Below are 13593 nucleotides of genomic sequence, written 5' to 3' on the forward strand. Positions count from 1 at the left end.
GATCCTGCTGGAGGCCAATGGTGTGTGACCTCTGCCATTGGAAAATATGCCGGGGGGGGGGGCATTCCCGTCTCTAAACGTTACCAAGTAAGTATTGAGTAGCTTCTTTTTAAAAACTTCCATCAAACCAATTACTACAAATTCCACTCCAAATTTGTGATCTTAACAAATGATTTCTGTCAGCACAAATATTTTTTATAAACCACATGGCATCAAAACAGAATGCCAAGGTTGAAGCTGGGCTAAGAGTAAACAAAGAGACCAGGTGTAATAAATTAATTTGCAAACTACTGAGGTCAGTGATTTAAGCAATACATTTTGGGAAAATCCTGAGGGTTATCATCACATAAAATAAGTGGCATTAGTATATAGGTCGATGATAAACATGATTGCAAAAAAGACTAAAGCTTTTAAAAGTTGTGCATGGTACCATACATTATCGTTTTTTTTAAAAACCATAGGACGATAGAATAGTTATAGCACAGAACACGGCCATTGAGCTCATCATGTCTGCACCAGCAAAAAAATAGAAACTGGCTTCCTATTACAATCCCAATTTCTAGCACCTGGTCTGAAGTTTATTTGCAGGTGATAGCATTTCAGGTACAGATCCAGGTACATTTTAAACAAGTGTTTTTTTTGGCTCAACCAATTCAATGAGTGAATGCCAGGTTCCCACCACCTTCTGGGTGAAAACTCTTTCTCAAATATCCCCTCTGATCCTTCCACCAATTGCCTTAACTCTATCACAAGGAAGGCCAGCAAGGTGGGCTAACTACATTATAATCTAGAAGGGTTCCATTTTCAAATATAGGGCACATAAAAATTTGATATGACCAGATGAGCACATGTTTCAGTTAGGAAGAAATGTTTGCACTCATGTGAATGAATTTGTATTTGCTGGAGAAAAGAAAACTAGTTGAGTAGAGTCTCAATACAGACCTTCAATACGAACTTGTATTTGTATGAAGCCTTTAGAACCATAGAAAAGTTACCACAGAAGGAGGCCATTCGGTCCATCTTGTCCATGCCAGTCCCAAGGACACCTAGGTGCCTTTTATAATACCATCTTCTTGCACCAGTTCCATAGCGCTCTAGCTTATAACTGTTTGACCTCCCTAAATGCATGACCTCACACTGGTGTGTGTTAAATTCCCTCTGCCACTTTATTGTCCACTCCACCAACCCACCCAAATCATTTTGGAGATTATAGCTATCCTCTACACTATCCACCACTTGACCAATCTTTGTGCCGTTTGCAAATTCCCCAATCACAGCAAGTAACTTTATTGCAGTGTTCATGTCAGCCTACTTGTGACACTAATAAAGATTATTATTAATTTTGCCCTCCTTTAACTTAGTAAAATGTCCCAATTGGGTGCTTAACAAACAAAACCAAACACCCAGCTATGGTTTAGTTCAGGTAGCTGGACAGCTGGTTTGTGATACAGAGCAACGCCAATAATGTGGGTTCAATTCCTGTACTGACTGAGGTTATCCATTAAGGCCCACCTCCTCAACTTTGCCCCTCGCCTGAGATGTGGTGATCCTCAGGCTAAATCACCACTAGTCAGCTCCCCTTGTCAAAGGGACGATGGCAACTTTACTTTTACAAAAGGAGATATTAGCACAGGTAGCAAAAGGCATACGTAATGCTGAAAGTAAACATCATTTAACTAGGACAAAGGGTATAAGAATTGAAGGAACAATTACATCTCCAAGCTTCTAGTAATGCTGGCGATGAAACGAAAAACATTATCCCTCAAACCGTGAAATAGTGGACCTTAGGGAATAGTCTCCCGGAGAACAAAGCTGATTCAACAGTTGGTCCATTTAAAAGAAAGCTGGCTTGCTAGCTAGATTGAAGGAAGAACATTGAATTCCAGCTGCAGGTTGGGGTGGACATGGATAACCGGGTTTCAGTTAATGCACTTACATTGTGTATATTTCTGATTTAGTTTCTCCTCCAATAGCCTGACCCTGAATCTCCACTGACGCCGGCTGCGTCCAGGAAACCACTCGCTTAGTAACCACTGATCAACGGAACGGACGCCGAGGAGGAGCCGGAGCCTCGGGGGCGGAGACGGAGTCCCAGTGTGGAGCTGAAATCCGGGAGCCCTAGTGTGGAGCTTGAACCCGGGAGTCTCACTGCGGAACTGGAACCCGGTACCCCCAGTGTGGAGCTGGAACCCGGGAGCCCCAGTGCGGAGCTGGAACCCGGGAGCCCCAGTGCGGAGCTGGAACCCGAGGGCCTCACTGCGGAGCTCTAACCCGGGAGAGCGCCAGCCTGGTGGAGAGATTCCCTGTCAATCACTCAGCAATGTTAGGTTAATTCTTTTGGCTACGGTGGCTGGGTTGGGGAAGATGGAAATCGCTATTTCACTCATCTCTGTTTGCCAATTCGGCGCAATGAGGATAAGTACATTTTGAAAAAGAGAGGCGGGGTTATATGTTGCTTTTGAGCTTTAATTGCGGCACATTACTACAGAATGAGTGTGGGTTTATTTGGCAAGTCTGCAAAGCCATGGCTACCCAGAAACACAAATTTAAAAATGCTGGAAACGCTCGGAAAGGCAGATATTGATCAAGAATGCCAACCATTGGTTTTATTTGGTGACTGATGTTAGCTCTCTCTAGACTGCCATGCAGTAAATAAAAAGGTTCATATCAAAAGTATTTAATGATGTGCCAAATGATCCAAAAATGAGTAGACCAAATTTAATAATCCATCCTCCAGACTAAACCTACAATACTTCATTTTTACATCTAGTTGTTTCTTAAATTATTCCCGAGTTTTCATCTCCATTACCTGTTTGACAGTTCATTCCAATTATTGGCCATGTTACATGAATAATTTCTTGATATGCATTATAAAGTTATCTTTTACTAATTTGAACCTGGCCCCTTTCTCCTAATCCAATTTTTTATTTTAAAAGAATTCCGTATTTTTAAAAAAACTATATTTAATTACCTTTCAGAAACTCCATTCTATGCTGAAGAGATTATTCTCCTCATATCTCAGGCCTGTGACAAATGGGAGCAGCCTCCACAAGTGTCCCAGGTTCGATTCCCCGCTCTGTCACTGTCTATGCGGAGTCTGCACGTTCTCCCCGTGTCTGCACGGGTGCTCTTGTTTCCTCCCTCAGTCCAAAGATGTACAGGTTAGGTGGATTGGCCATGCTAAATTGCCCTTAGTGTCCAAAAAGGTTAGGAGGGGTTATTGGGTGAGGGGGATGGGGTGGAAGTGAGGGCTTAAATGGGTCGGTGCAGACTTGATGGGCCGAATGGCCTCCTGCGTTGTATGTTCTTTGGGGGGGAAAGGCTCTTCTTTGCACTGCCTTCAACGCTTGACTTTCCCTCTTGTTGCTTAGCGACCAAATCTTTCAGCAGAGTACTGTACAGTTTATCCTTTAACTTCTATTACATTGTTTTGAATGTGCAGCTGAACATCCTTTTGACTTTGTTGATTTCTGCTCTGGTTGGACAAGTTTGTTAAGACTGCTGTCTGTGTCTCTTTCAGTGTAATCTTTGCTATTGCTGTATATTCGTATTGTGTGTTGGCTATTTCTCCTCCCAATATCCAGTACTTGGACCCAGCCTGTATTGAATTTCACCCACCGTCGTTTGACCTACTCGTATATTTCAAATTTAGTTCATTCCATAAGGATTTCTTCCGTTCTGCTGCCTCACTTAATTTGCTACCATCTGCAAAATCCGTTTGCATGAAGAATAGGATTCATGTTCTGATGCAGACCCAAATACCTTGCGTGCAGAGATTCCATCCCTGCACTGACATGGACCCAGTGTGCTTCTCCGTGTGTGCAAATGATTGTTTTAAAACCTCTTGCGCTACGCAATGGGAAGTGCTTGCGTCATCCGAGCTCAGCACCAACCCGTTTGTCACTGTTATGTCATGCGCTCCGTGGAATTAATTGTAGTTATACATCTAAAATATTTTTTAATGGTTGTGTCCCTGCTTCAGACTGGCCGTCTTCTCCTAGGTACTGAGCATTCCTGATCAGCTCCTTATGGATACTAAGTATCTCTGACATCTCACTTCCAAACTACACTTGTGCGTCCTTGTCACTTAAATTTTTAAATTACGATATTCCTCATAATTCCTCTGCCTTTCACTGCCGCTGCCAAGTTTGAAAAGCCCAATGAATTTATAGCCAAGAATGATCTTATACATTTTGATTTAATTATTAGAAACCACAAGTCCAGTTTCCAAGGGTCAAAATTCTCGCGCTCTCACTCCACTGCCGGGAATATGGTGGGCCATGATTTCTGCCCACCAATCTGTCCCAGCCCTGACCACACAACAAACCGTGTGGTTAGGATGCTAAATAACAACCTCCTGAATGTGCATTCTTTCCATCATTTTCTCTATTAAGCAATATCTCGAGGTAGTTTGTTTACATTTTTTCAATGTTTCAGAATTTTGAAACAATAAGTCAATTTTCTGATTCCCGTTACAGAAACTATGTTTCCACCTAACCTGCATGTCTTTGGACTGTGGGAGGAAACCGGAACACCCAGAGGAAACCCACGCAGACACGGGGAGAACGTGCAGACTCCGCACAGTGACCCAACAGGGAATCAAACCTAGGACCCTGGCACTGTGAAGCCACAGTGCTATCCACTTGTGCTACCGTGCTGCCCTTATTATCATGGCTTTTGCTGTCTGGTTGAATGGGTTTCTTGGAACTTGCCAGTGAAAGCAGAGAGAGAGCACAGTGTTGACTGATATCCGCGCCACACAAGTGCAGGTAACGACCATCTCCAATAAGAGAGAATCAAGCCATCACCCTTTGACATTAAGTGGCATTCCATCACTGAATCCCCCACTATTTGAATTAATTAAGGATATCCAGCATGGATTTGTAAAAAGCAGGTCCTGTTTGACTAATTGAATTGATTTTTAAAAATATATTGGAGAATATTGAGGGGAAAGTCATGAACATTGCTCCTCTGCTGCGCAATTTTGTTGATGATGCAGCAGGCAACTACAATGTTGGAGACTCTTCTAGCGCTATACTGGAGGGCCCCTCCAGAGCGGCCCAGGCGCTTGAACCGCATCTTCAAGATGCCGAAGCACCGCTCGATCATGCCCCTGGTCGCTGCATAGGTGTCATTGTAGCAGGTCTCCGCGTCGGTCTGCGACCTCGGGATAGGCATCATCAGTCTCGGCCGCATTGGATAACCCCTGTCGCCCAGGAACCAACCACTAAGCTGGGGTTGCATCTCGAAGAAGTCAGGAATCGTCGAGTGTGTCAGGATGAAGGCATCGTGCACACTGCCCAGGTATCAGATGCAACGTGCATGATGCAGAGCTCATGGTCACATACCAGCTGCACGTTCATTGAGTGGGACCTCTTTCGGTTTGTGAAGACCGGCCTGTCATGGGCTGGTGCTCACAGGGTGACATGCATCCCGTTGATCACCCCATGGATGTGGGGCATCAGGGCGATAATAGTGAACCCTGCTGACCGGTTATCCTGGTCAACATTGAGTGAGATAAATGTGACAACTGGGGATATATGGCCTCCATGCTGACGCAGATGCATCTGTGCACCGAGGACTTTGAGATTCCGACAGGTTCCCACTCAGCAGATGGAAGGACTCCGCGGTGTAAAAGTTCAGGGCAACCATTACGTTGATGGCCACCGGGAGCGGGTGTGCTACCCCATTCTCCCGTGGGGTCAGGTACGCCATGATCTGGCAGATATGTTGCACTGTCCCCCTGCTCAGCCGGAGATGGCTGGCTCTCCATCCACACTGGCTGCCTCCTGTTACTCTGGGGAAGACTATGCCACTGCACTGTCCTCCTCGAGCAGCTCCAGCTCGTCCAGCCTCTGCATCACCCAGGGCTGCAGCAACGAGGATGAAGGTCAGCATTGTTGGTTGAATTCCGAAGTCCATTGCCTGTAGAGGGTGACAGTGAGATATGTTAGCATGGTGCATAACCCCCCCCCGTGCCTGACCAGGTCCATCGGGATACCCAGTTTGCACTACAGTCCCTGCCCCCACATTTCCCCTCCCCTCCTCCCCCACCCCCGTCCTCACCCCCAGCCATTGCCTCTGGCACCCTGCCCTCTACACCCCTGGCACCATGGATGCCTCTGGCCCTGGCACCCACCTTGGCTGCCAGATGTACCATTGGCTGGCACTGCCCATGCCAACGGTATGCTCCGGGCCCCCTTCTGGCGCCCTCCTGCAGAGGTTACTGTGGCTGCTGCCCTTGGGTGGACCGCGTGCTGCACCGGCGGTGGATAGCGGCCGGTTGTGAGAGGCGGGATTGGTGGGGTGGAGGCTAGGGTGTGGGGGCGGGGCACCCATATGGCCAGTGGCACTCTGCATGACCAAGGGACACAGAGGACGGTTAGTGGGGTGCACATCAAGATGGCCACCCTGCAGGCCACGGAAATGGCAGTCTGTGCCTGGACACCCAGGAGGGTCACCCCGACCCCGTGGCCTATCCTCTGGCCCCCCCGGGCCAGGTAGACGCACCCCACCCCCAGCCATCGTGAATCACCCCACCTTCCCACCCCCTCCAGCGGGGCAGAGCATTGCAAAGGCCCCAGAGAATACCAGGTCAGGCCCACTAATGATATGCAAATGGTATTTACTGTACGTGCGGAGTAGAAGGTATTGCGCACTATCAAGGCATCGGAGCATATCCTGGCACCCACCACGATTTTGGAGTCATGACCGATTCTCCGCTCAATCGCACTTCTCGATTCCGGAGTTGATGGATGAAAAATCCCGCTCTGTATGTTTTCAAGGAGGAGTTAGATATAGCTCTTGGGGTGAAACGGATCGACGGATATTGAGGGAAGTTGGGAACAGGCCATTGTGTTAGATGATCAGCCATGATCATAATGAATGGCAGAGCAGGTTCGACAGACTGGCCTACTCCTCTTGTTTTTTATCTTTCTATGAGAGTAAGAGCAGTGCTGAGAAGAGTGCAAGATGCAGGACTGACGTTCAACAATAAATTCAAGTTTTCACAGCCAACACTCATAGTGCCACATCACACAGCTAGTTAATCAGAACATTATGGAGTTACAAAGGCTAATCGGAATGGTAACAAGTAGCAACATTTCTTTTTTAATTAACAGAAATCAACGAATCACTCCTTCAGTCGTTACGGCAAAACATTGAATTGTATTGGGAAGAAACACATCAGAATTCATTCGGGAAAAATCAAGGAGAGGTTGATGTCATCAGAGATGTTAGCACATTATGATCAGGAATGACCAACAATTATAGCAGAGGGCAGAATTAGGGACAATACATTTTCAGGTACAAAGTGATGAAAAACACAGACTTGTCTGTTATGCATCATGTATTAAATCTGGGGGTCACCACCTCTCAGGCTAGGGGCATGATTGAAAAGGCAGAACCGTCATGAGTAGCCTCAGCCAGTATAGGAATTGAACCCACGCTATTGGTCTTGCTCTGCATCACAAGCCAACTGTCTAGCCAACTGACCTAAACAGGTACAGAGATGAGAAACGCAGTAAACAGGATGGGGATATTAGAAGTCACATCGGAATGCAAGAAATTTGCTGACTACATCTTCATTCTTCACATTCTGATTGATACTGGCCATAAATCATTAGTTGCATTTTTAATTCGAAAGAACCTGCAAGAATGCCATCCATCAAGAGTTAAAACTGATAAGGCTTGAAATGTGTACAGTGTATGTTCAGGAGAAACAACAGATCACAGCAGATGAATAATCATGCAGCAAAACAGAGAATCCAGAAAAACGCAATATTGAATTTGTGGGTGAAGCGGAGGAGTTTGCTATAATGACAGTTCAAACATTACCAGCAACTGCACAAAAAATGAGTGAAATCAGAGAGGTTCAAGAACCAGACAAGGAATGTACGCATATTAGAGAATTTTGAAACAGAAGATTGCCAATATATTTACCACATATTCCAACCTGAGACCGTATTTTGGGCAGTGAGCACATCTGACAGTGATTGATGATTCACTGGTACATGAAGTTAGAATTGTAATTCCGAGTGCAATGAGACTTGCAATGCCTACATCAAGGTCATTTTGATATTACCAAGTGCAGGACCAGAGCACAGTATTCAGTTTGTGGCTGGGTCTCTTGAACTCATTGGAAGAAATAACATCCAGATGTTCAATTCACTGACAGGAATCTAAAGAAACGACAATGTCGTCTTCTTTTCCTACAAGGCGATGGTAATGCCCGAGGATGGATTTATCTGAGAATAAAGACTGATAGTAATAGTTTACTATTTGAGGTGGTTTGAAGTGAAACAGTTACATGGTAACACATCAGAGGCATTGTGATGGAACCATCAATTCACCAGACACGTGTTTCCGATGTGAATCTAGGCTTTAATCGACTTATCTCAGAGCCAGCCTGTTACCTGTCGATGAACTCGTAGTGACCCAGGCTGACTCTGGACATGGATACTTATACAGCTGCACTAGGGGGAGGAGTCATGGGCGGAGCCAAGGGTGGAGCCCAGTACAAGTTCCTGAGTGCTCCCAGCACTACTCCCCCTAGTGGTAGGATAGTGGTAGTTTACAAAGACAGTGTGAATTAACATATATATTACATTCACCACACATTGATAATGTAATTGACAGACATTTTCAGTCAATCAGATTGCTGAAATTGTGACATCGGATACCAGTCCACAAGTAGTGAAAGTAGAATTTCAGGAATTTATCAAATTATTTGGATTTGTTAACACAAGTTCACCGAGGTTTCCACAGGCTAATGGAGAAGTGGAGAGAGATGTCTGGACTGCAAAGGCATTGCTGAAAATCAATGAGGGTTTGCAACCAGCACTGTTGAGTTACCAATCTATTTTCATGAAACTTTGCGCTTTAAACTTAACTGACCTTACTCATTAGGTGCTAAAGGATCTGCTCTGCATGTGCAACGTTTTCTGTTTTTATTTAACTTCTTTGTATTTTATTAAATAAGAATTATGGTCTTCAAACTAAGTTCTGCACTTAAGAGAAAATGCTGGAAAATCTCTGCAGGTCTGGCAGCATCTGTAGGGAGAGAAAAGAGCTCACGTTTTGAGTCCGATGACTCTTTGTCAAAGCTAACAGACAGAGAAAGTGGGAAATATTTATACTGTGGAGTGAGAATGAAAGATGATTCTGCACTTATTGTTTGGGTGTTAAATGGGCACCTATGCTTCTAGTATGGTGGGCAGGAAATGCACAATCATTACAAGCTAGCAGTGTTCAACCTGCTGTAATACTAGACCACTGCTACCCTCCCTGATACCAAACACTGCACCCCTCCCTGATCCTATCATTGTCCTCCTTTACCCTGACCATCACGCTCCTCCCTGATCCTGACCATCTCTCCCCTCTGTTAGTAAACAGTAATTTATTACTGTTATTACTGTAAATTATTAAGTAATTTATATTTGAATTGGTGTGGGCGAGGAATTTAAGCATAATTTGTGTGTTAAGAAAGGGTTAATAACTTGGAATTTGATTTCATTTTTTGATACGTTGCCAAGAAGTCTGTGACTGTTTAAATGCCTGGATTCTAATGATATTTATATGACCCTTAAAACAAATGAAAGGTGTAATAAATTAGACTGTTGCTGAGCAACCAGGGGGAACTATCAAGGCAGGTTTCATCTTGGGATCTGACTTGTCCAGCTGGGATCATAACACCTCCCCGACCTGAACTATCACTCCCCTTCCTCTTTTTGACTCTTGCTCCTCTCCCGGATCCCAACCACCACTACTCTTCCGAATCCTGATGGCTGTCCCCTTCTGTGATCTCAAGTGTAGCTCCCCTCTCTGATCCTGACCGCTGCTACTCTCTGCAGTCTGGGCCACCGCTCTCCTTCCCAATCTCCCTGTTCTACATCCTTCCTAAACCCTACACTCTCCAATTTTCCTCTCTGATTTCAACATCCTAGTCTTCCTCATGATCACACCTCTCCCACACTCATCCAGCCCCAATCTGGCCCCCATTGAGGATACACTGAAGGTCACTGCCAATGAAACTGGAGCTTGGGCTTCAAAGCCCCTTCTTTGCTGAACTGCCTGAAGATGGCATTTTCTGTCTCGTCATATTTGGGACTAAGGTTTAATATTAGGTACAACTCAGGTACAACTATCCATTTAAATGTAGGGATTGTTCTTGTGTATTGGATTTTTAATATGCCTATTTGCTTACTACCCCCCCCCCCCCCCCCCCCATTAAGGGGTGGGTGGGTTAGTAAGCAAATAGGCATATTATCCATTAAGTTATGTATCCATGAGCGGGATTCTCCATTGCCCGATGCCGATATTGTAATTGACGATTGGGCGGAGAATCCATGTTTACGACCAAGTCGAGGGCGGTTCCTGTTTTCGGATGCTCCGCCCCCTCCAAAACAGCGCCATCAAGGAGTACACCGCATGCCATTGGGACGGCATCAGGATGTTACCTGAAAGACCCCCTGATGGTCCGCCCCAGATGGGTCGAGTTCCCGTTGACATGGGACATGTGTGCTCTCAGTTTTTGTGAACCCGGAATGGCAGCTGCGGACTATGTCCAGCGCTTCCGCAGTCAGGGGGGAACCATGCTGCTGGCCGGGGGGGGGGGGGCTTCGGCAAGGGCTGGAGGCACTGGTGGAGGGTGCCCGGGAGTGGCGAGGGGGTGTCCTGTACAGTGCGACCGCTGCAAGTCGCCGCCGTGCGCATGCGCGGCCACAGACCGAGGAAATTCTCTCGGCATTTATATCGGGAAGACCGTGCGTTTCCATGGTATGTCTGCTAGCCCTTCACCGGTCGGAGGTTCGGTGCTGGGGCCTCACAGATTTTTTCGAAGTAAAACTAGATACTTCCTCAGCCATTGCCTCAAAATTGGAGAATCCAGCCCATGTCTTTCACAACATTTTTTTAACATAATGAAAAATAATAGGAAAGCCATTGGCAACAGGAAATAAAATGCTATGTGCAGATTAATGGATAAACATACAGGCCCCCTCCAGAATGTTCTGAGAACAGTATGGCAGTGACAGCATTCAGTGTGCACAAAATAACAGAAGCCATACAAGGCACACATCTGGTATGAAATAAAAACAGATTAGAGACCAGAATTATGAACTGAATTCAGAAAAGTTGTGTCTTTATCTTTGTTTCCATGCTTTAAACCATGTCAAAGTGGTTTAAATGGATCTGCAATCTAACCATATTGAGGGCTGAATTCTCCACTTCGCGACGCCGGGGGTATGAATCACGATCGGGCCGAGAACTTTACGAAATTGAAAGATTGAGGTTTGAGCCCAGTCCTGATTCTGATGCCATACTCTGGCCCCTCATTGGTGGTGATATCGAAGTTTGCGCTCTGCGCCGGCAGATTCATGCAAAACCGTCATTTGCATTGATTTCGCTATCATGCACAGCTTGGACACAGTATGCTCCACCCCTCCGCGATTCTCCATTTCTCTCAGGTGGAGGTTTCGTGGGCGTGAATTAGTGCAAGTATTGACCAGCAGGACCTGGGCACCGTGGTTGTGGAGGGCTTGCTGAGGGGTGGCTGCCCGGGCTGGGAGCAGTCGTGGGGAGTGACTTGGTGCCAAGTCCATGGACTTGGAGTGTCCTCCTCGGGATCAGGGAGGCCTGGCTCAGACCACCATTGCTGCAGTCTGTAGATTTAAATGCACTCCTTTGATTCTACTTACAGGCTCCTGGCTGTTCACACTGCTGAGTGCTGCCTGTGTCCTTTGAATACAGGAAAGGATGTCCCGAAGCATGGTACATTGGCGAGACCATGCAGACACTGCGACAACGAATGAACGGGCATCGCGCAACAATCACCAGGCAGGAATGTTCCCTTCCAGTCGGGGAACACTTCAGCAGTCAAGGGCATTCAGCCCCTGATCTCCGGGTAAGCGTTCTCCAAGGCGGCCTTCAGGACACACGACAACGCAGAATTGCCGAGCAGAAACTTATAGCTAAGTTCCGCACACATGAGTGTGGCCTCAACGGGATCTTGGATTCATGTCGCATTACATCCACCCCCCACCATCTGGCCTGGACTTGCGAAATCCTACCAATTGTTCTGGCTTGAGACAATTCACACCTCTTTAACCTGGGATTACCCCTATGGATCTGTAAAGACTTGATTACCTACAAATGCTCGCATTCCAAGCATTGTCTGGCATCTTTGACTTTGTCTGTATATATGTTTCTGGAACATACCTCTTCATTCACCCGAGGAAGGAGCAGTGCTCTGAAAGCTCGTGTTTGAAACAAACCTGTTGGACTTTAACCTGGTGTTGTAAGACTTCTTACTTTGAATGCTCAGAAGAGCTCTAGTCATCTGGGAGCCCATCCAGGACATCCCTCGGGACACCCTCATACGCCAGCTGCATCATCAAGGGGAGGGGCATGGCCAAGCCCAATCAGTGGCCCACCAGCTGTTGGCACTCCTCAGAAGCGCTGTCCCATTGCAGAGGAAGCAAGGAATCAGCAGAGCTGACCCCAGCCAGATGACGCCTGCATCACAGCATTTGAAACCCTCCCTTGTTCTCTGCCCCTCTCAGGGCAGAGACCTCACCAGTGACCCCCATCCCTGTAGATCACCAGCTGTCTCCTCCTGGTGATACTGGCATCACGACTGCCTCTGCCACGGGCAGGCTTGAGTCTGCAGCCCCCCTGGGGAAGAGGCAGTCTCTCCACTCCTCACTGGCATGGAACTGGGGGTCCACCTCAGACCCCTGAACTTGGGGTAACTTGAGTGTGTGGTAAATGGAACTCTTAAAAACAGCTCCGGCTGCCAATCTCTTTAACACTAATTCCAGTCCCAGCAGTTAGAACACCCGTTGGGCTGGGAATTGCTCTGAATTCGCGCTGGCAGAGTGCTGGCTCATTTGCATGTCCTTGCGTGCTTTAGAGACTCCTGGGACACTATCTGGTGCACACCACACACATGAAGGTGGAGGTAGGAACTCCCAATGGGGCGGATGGTCGGAGGCCAGGATGACCGCAAAGATGTCCAGGGGGGTTTCAGGCTTCATGAGGGGTTGTCAGCGAGCATCCAGCACATAAAAAACAGCAGATGGACCTGAACAAAAACTTGAATTGGAGGCTCAAATGGAAGGGAGATAGTTTGGAATGGAAAAATAAAGTTTTTATTTGCAGGGTCAAGGAAGGACTGATTTTGTGTCCAGATGGTGTGTACAACACGCACATACTCACTTGGGGCAGCACGGTAGCATGGTGGTTAGCATAAATGCTTCACAGCTCCAAGGTCCCAGGTTCGATTCCCGGCTGGGTCACTGTCTGTGCGGAGTCTGCACGTCCTCCCCGTGTGTGCGTGGGTTTCCTCCGGGTGCTCCAGTTTCCTCCCACGGTCCAAAGATGTGCGGGTTAGGTGGATTGGCCATGCTAAATTGCCCTTAGTGTTCAAAATTTTTTTTAAAAAATAAGGTTAATGGTTGCTGGTTAATGGTATAGGGTGGATACGTTGGCTTGAGTAGAGTGATCATTGCTCGGCACAATATCGAGGGCCGAAGGGCCTGTTCTGTGCTGTACTGTTCTATGTTCTATGCGAGCCATGCCAGATGCCATTTTACT

General features: G+C 46.7%; 1 protein-coding gene across 6 annotated transcripts in view; it reads right to left on the reverse strand.

Annotated features, from left to right (window-relative positions):
- cc2d2a (coiled-coil and C2 domain containing 2A) overlaps positions 1-2287 on the reverse strand; it is a 233414-nt gene extending 231127 nt beyond the window's left edge. For 5 of the 6 annotated variants that reach the window (XM_038791604.1, XM_038791608.1, XM_038791605.1 and 2 more), the window contains exon 1: positions 1937-2286. The gene's annotated coding sequence lies outside the window, so the exon portion shown is untranslated. Of the gene's footprint in view, positions 1-1936 lie in introns of all 6 variants that reach the window. The other variant, XM_038791609.1, reaches the window with a different exon arrangement.
- Between the last annotated feature and the right edge of the window lie 11306 nt (positions 2288-13593).

Source organism: Scyliorhinus canicula, chromosome 3 (assembly GCF_902713615.1).
Source record: "Scyliorhinus canicula chromosome 3, sScyCan1.1, whole genome shotgun sequence".
Classification (NCBI taxonomy): domain Eukaryota; kingdom Metazoa; phylum Chordata; class Chondrichthyes; order Carcharhiniformes; family Scyliorhinidae; genus Scyliorhinus; species Scyliorhinus canicula.